Raw genomic sequence first — 6,444 nt, 5'->3', positions numbered from 1 at the left:
TCGTCGCTCAATGATTTTCGACCTGACCCTTCTTTTTCCTGATGTTTCAAGAGCTGTTACCAGTCGCATTGTTCATGAACATTTAGGCTTTAGAAAGGTTTGTACACATTGGGTGCCGTACATTTAACGCAACATCACAAAAAATCCGAATGGGATCTGCTTTGGAATTTTTGATGTGCTACACAGAAAAAGGTGATGAGTTCCTTAATTCAATTGTTGCCAACAATGAAACATGGATTTTGTATCACTTGCCAGAGAGAAAACGGCAGTCAAGTGAATGGTGTCATCCTCAATCACCAACCAGACCAAGAAAGGTCAAGCCACAGCCATTTGGATGCAAACTGATGTCCACAGTCTTTTGGGATTGGTTTGGCATACTGCTGATTGATTTCATGCCACAGAAGCTGCATGATTTCAATGCAGAAGCTTACTGCGAAACTCTACGTAAGTTACAGCACGCCATTCAAAATCGACGATGTGGGCAGCTGAACAACGGCGTCATCCTGCTGCACAATAATGCACATCCACATGTTGCAGGTCTGATATATGATTTACTGAGAACATTTGGATGAAAAATTTACGATCTCCCACCATACAGTCTCGACTTAGCTCCTTCTGATTACCATTTGTTTGGGAAATTGAAAAACGTTTTGAGTGGTAAGCAATTCGCGGGTGATGATGAACTTAAAAATGCTGTTAATCAGTGGCTAAATGGACTGGTGGCAGAAGAATAGAATGAAGGTATATTGAAGCTGGTGTATCACTACAATAAATGTCTTAATTTAAGTGGTGATTATTTAGAGAAGCAGTATAAGGTATGTAGTTTAAGAGAAATAAAAAAATATTTATAAAGTCTTCAGAATAAATTTTTTTACAATGAAACAGTCTTTACTTTAGAAATACCTCTCGTAGAAACCTCTTGTAGGATTTGCTTCATATGCCAAACCAATTAGATCCAGTTTTAAAAGTAATCATAATACAATACATGAAATGAGAGAAAGAGAAAACCTTTTACAAATTTGTAATAAGTTATTAAGATAATTTTAAGAATACAGACACATATTTTCTTAGAAAATATTTATGTTGTTATTCTTATTAAAAAAACTTTCAAGTTTTTAATAAAATTAGTACTCAATCTGATCTCATATAAAATATTTATTCTACTTATAGAATTATGATTTTTATTTATAAAAAAATATTTAAGCCATTTGTACCATAAGAAAACATACACACAATGAACTACTTCCTATAGTATAATAACAATACAAACATTTTAATAAAATATTCTTATAATACTTCATAAATTTGAACAATTCATGAATAAGTTATATATAAACTATTTTATTATAACAAACTGTGCTTTAAATCACATGATATTTATTTATTATTTCCCTTATTATTCTTTGCAATGCTGTATTTTAACTGTTACCGTTAAAAGCCAATCACACTGACCTCATTTTACCTGTAAAGAACTGCAAAGTACTGATCTTACCACCTCTTATTTATCAGTTGTAGTTTTATAAATTTCTAACAGGTCTTTTAGTTTAGCTAGATATTGAAACAAAATCTTTCAGAGTATGGAAGGTACATATGTTTAACTATTGATACATGTAACTTTTACAGCTATTTACTGTGTTATACTCAAACAACAAAAGTATATGACCTTTGAGTAAGCTTCTTATCCAACCAAAATTTTTCAACAATAAGACTAAAAGTACAATCTTATTGTACACTCAGTGTGTTTTACATTTTACTAGGTGGCAAAGCCAAGTAGGAAACTAATGATTTGGTGAATTAAACATCTTTATATGAATCTGACAACACTAATACAATATACTCTGATAAAAAATAAATGAAAACAAATTTTTTTGTACATGATATGTTTTAACACTATTCTGTCATATCTAACTCATTTATTATGCAATATTACTATTTTTCAGAAACACTACATATTAATTATGTTTTAACATCATTTCAAAACAAATAACATGTTCTGTTGTTATTATTATGAAATAAAAGCAAGTTAAAATTCATTAATCAATTCAACTAGATAAAATATAAAACATCAGCATAGTATAAAACAATGATTTTACAAATCAAATAAATATCATATTATTGCAGTAATTTTCATAGTTTATGGTTATAATCATAATTAAGATATTATCTAGTTTTCACACACAGTAAAGGTGACAGTATCACTCTTTATAAGAGTAATAAAAAAATTACCAATCTCCAGTTAAAAAAAAACTGATTTAGTTTTACTGCCCCATCTAATTGATCAGTGTAAATATTATCATATTATGATAATATTTACACTATAGATATGAGTGAAATGGAAATACATCTTAAGAGAGGGATGCAACTTAAATAAATTTCTTTTAGATAGGCAATGGTCCACACATGAATCTAAATCCATTGCCAAAGTCTGTAAAAAAAAAAAAAAAAACAGATAATATTTTAAGGTATTTAAAGAGTAAAATCAATCTTTATTAAGTATTTAGTTAATAACCCTGCTAGAAATACAAATTTAGGGTTATGCTCTTGCAAGTTATTACTCAAAAAAAAGTAAATGAGATCATTTACTTTTACACCAAAAACAAAAGGAATAAATCTATACTGACTACACTTGATACAATTGTGCTTGATGTTCCGATTAAATTCTTTGAACAGCAGGATGAGATATGATAACACTTTAAAATTATTGAATACTAAACAATTCAGATTCCAAAATACTAGAACTTTTTCTTTTGAAGAACCTTTTGTTGGTACTCAGATGAATCTTATTCAGAACAGTTATCAATATTGTCGTTAATTATGCCAGTCTCAAAAAAGGCACAAAACTTTGGAAGATTAGGAACATAAAAAAAGATAAGGAAAGTATATAATTAAATACTATATTCATTATATGTGTATTTGTGCAATGCAAATGTTATGAATGTTTTTATATCTGTAAATTTCAAATTAAATGTGTAAAAATAAATACAAAAAATTGATAAATACAATAATCAAAATGAGAATACTTCAAACATATTATTCTGTCACATATTTAAGGAATTTAATAACCTTTTAGACAGGAATTATTAACACAGGTATAAGCACGGTAGCTGTTGTAGCATCTGTTCATGCTGCTGTAACTCCACTATAGAACAACACAAATAAGATCTGAAAACTCTTGGAAGAAAAGGTTCCAATACTTTTAAAGTGAGTAGTATAACATCTAATAATTTTAATGTTCTAATTACATTAAGCACCTATTTTAAATTGTGAGGTATTCAGGTGAAGCACAAAAATCTATTTTGGAATAATATAAGATAACACTTAATAGAGGGGTTTAAATTTTACTCTTCAACCCTCTCAGGCTGACCTCTGCATAAAAGCATCACCTCTTGTACATACCAGTACAAATTTGGTTATTTCTTAAATGCACTGTCTGGTTTATAGTACTTAAATGCATACTTCTCTTGAAGTTGATTTTTTAAAAATATACTATACTATTTCATTTAGAAAGTGCTAAATTTGATTATTTATTACAGAGATTAGAGATATTGTTCCTCTTGTAATGTTTATTTAATAGCAGTATAATTATTAAACAGAATATAAATATATTTTTATTGTAATGAGTTTCTGTTACAAAAAAACACCAATTTTTACTTATTAATTTAAAATACCTTTAATTATTTCCATAAACTTTTGTTAACATGATTAATATAAACCAAACAAAGAGACAAAATAAAATATTTACTTTATTATTTATATTTTATATTGAAAATACCTACACACATGAACGTGCACATACTTCTAAAAGTAAGATTTTTGTCTTCTAGAAGTAATGAAGCAGTATGTTAATAAAATACACATGCTGTTCAAGCAAAAATGAAATTTTATACTTTATAATGAATTCAATTTCATACAACTCAACAATATTTCTTATATTCATTCCAGTTTTATTTCAAATAACATCAAGCCATTCATGAAAAGTTCTTTTTATATATGCATAATAAACTGCTAAAAATAAATCATAGGTAAACTTATATATTATAAGATATGCATCAAGTGAAAACAATAAAAAATATTCATTCAGTTAAGTTTCAACATTTTTTTATACGCTAAATGGTTTTAGATTTTTTGTAAGAAACTCAGAGAAAAGCATGCTGGAAAAAATTTTGCCGCATTTATCCACATTTTCTTAACTGCTACTGAAAACCTCCAAATTGATGAATGACACTGTCTGTCATATGTCAGGTCAATAATTTACTCTATGATACAAGAATTGTTGCACAATAGCATCTTGCTACCCACCTGATGTTTAAATAATTTACTCCTTGTAAAATGTAACTTCTCTTCACAAGATTGGTGTTGCAACAAATAGGCTAATTGTTTTTATTAATTTTGATAAACATGGCCCATTAGTAATAATATATAAATTATTTATATAATTATAATTTCCACTTACTAACATTCATTAATAGTTACTATGTTTGAGCGCTTTTGGAGACTATTACTCCATCCTCAGGAACAATGCTGTAATATATATTATAAATATTTACTTCATATATCAACAATTGTAATAAAATAAATTTTAAAATGAATATAACAAATGATCATCAAAGAAAGATAACAATTGAGACCTTCTTACTGACATGACAGATAATGTTGGGTTTATTTTACCTCTTTGATGATCAATTGTTGTATTTATTTTATTACAATTATTGATATGTGAAGTAAATATTTATAGTATATATTACATCATTGTTTCTGAGGATGGAGCAATAGTCTCCAAAATTACTTGAGCATAGTTACTATTAATGAATGTTGGGAAGTGCAAATTATAATTATATAAATAATTTAATTGTTTTTAACATATTTCCTCTTAGTAACATGCAGTATAAATTTTTAATATGTCGTTCAGCATCACACTGAAACTTACTGAATGGTTTTTTTTCTTTGGCATTATCAGTTTCCTCTTCAGACTCTCCCTGCAAAAAAAATTTAATCCTTAAAAAAATGTTAAATAAACCAACTTTGTAAAACCATAAAAGCGTTATTGTTAACAGAGCACTCCTGCATTTCTCCTGCCTATAATTACAACACTTTTTGTAATCTGTAAGCTAATAAAATTTAAACCAAAGAAACACAATATCAAGCAAACCCCTGCAGTCCAAAAAAATCTTACAAAACTCTAATTAAATCTGTTTTTATAAAGAAAATAAAGTTATATATAATGCATGTCACATATGCAAGTGGAAAATGTAACTTTCTCATAAGAAAAGATAAATAAAAAATTAAAACACATTTTTTTATAAACAATTCTCTCATTTACCCACTCTTTCTCTCTCACTCTCCACACACATGTTTTTTTCTCTTTCTAACCCTTGCTAATTCTCTAATAACCAGTCATGATTAACAAGAGGTGAGTGCAACCAACTCAATGAGACCTCAAATACAAACGTATTGAATTCTACTGCAAAAAAACAACAGTAATAGGGAAAAAATTAAAATATATGTTATAAAATAATTAAATAAAATTTAAATTTTTAGTAGTAGTAATTAAAAAAATTTCAAATATGCTTTTGAAACAATTTTTTTAATTTAAAATTGTTTGGAAATCTTTATCTACAATATATCTGGTACCTTAAGAAAATTAAAAAATACAAATTTAATCAACATTTTACAAATTAAATTTCAAAAGACCATTAAAAACTATTTAAATATAGCCCCGAAATCACTACAACACTTTTCAAAATAATTTATAATTCATGTAATTTTTAAATAATTTTCAAATTGCTGACAACTGAATACGATGAAAAAAAGTAATTGAAACAGTGAACCAGGGTGAAGGTATGAGGTTTAAGCTTGTTTGTACTATATAGGAAGGCTTCAATTAAGAGTTTACATAAATCTCGTACATCTATGCAAAAAAAAGAAAAACCATGATTTACAGAATACCTACAGTTTTTTTCTCTAAAGCCTTTATATAATAAAATATCAATTTTATCTCTTTGTCATATCCTTTCTTTACTAAAGGATATAATTAAGATAAAAATAACTTAATTTTTTTTCAGTTTCTTTAATATCATTCACAGAATGAGCTTTTGACTCAAAATACTATTATTGTGTTCAAATTATTTTTGTTTCAATTTGTTTATGTTTTTCTTACTTTTCATTCTAAGTTTTACAACAGTATAAATGATACTGTAAAGGTTATAGCTAAGTTATTAATACACAAAAAAAAATACCAGTGAATGACCAAATTAATGTCACTCGTGAATTTATAATACTACATGCAATTAAAAGCACGCTTTTGAGAAGCTGCAAGAAAACTCAGAACTGAAGAATCTGTGATTGGAAATACTGAAAGAAAAAGGATCAGATTAAAATTCTAATAATACAATTAGTTAAACATCCTGTTTTGTAACAATTGATTGATATAAAATAATTTTAACC

This window comes from Lycorma delicatula, chromosome 4 (genome assembly GCF_047948215.1).
Source record: "Lycorma delicatula isolate Av1 chromosome 4, ASM4794821v1, whole genome shotgun sequence".
Classification (NCBI taxonomy): Eukaryota; Metazoa; Arthropoda; class Insecta; order Hemiptera; family Fulgoridae; genus Lycorma; species Lycorma delicatula.
Note: the sequence above shows the minus strand (reverse complement) of the source record.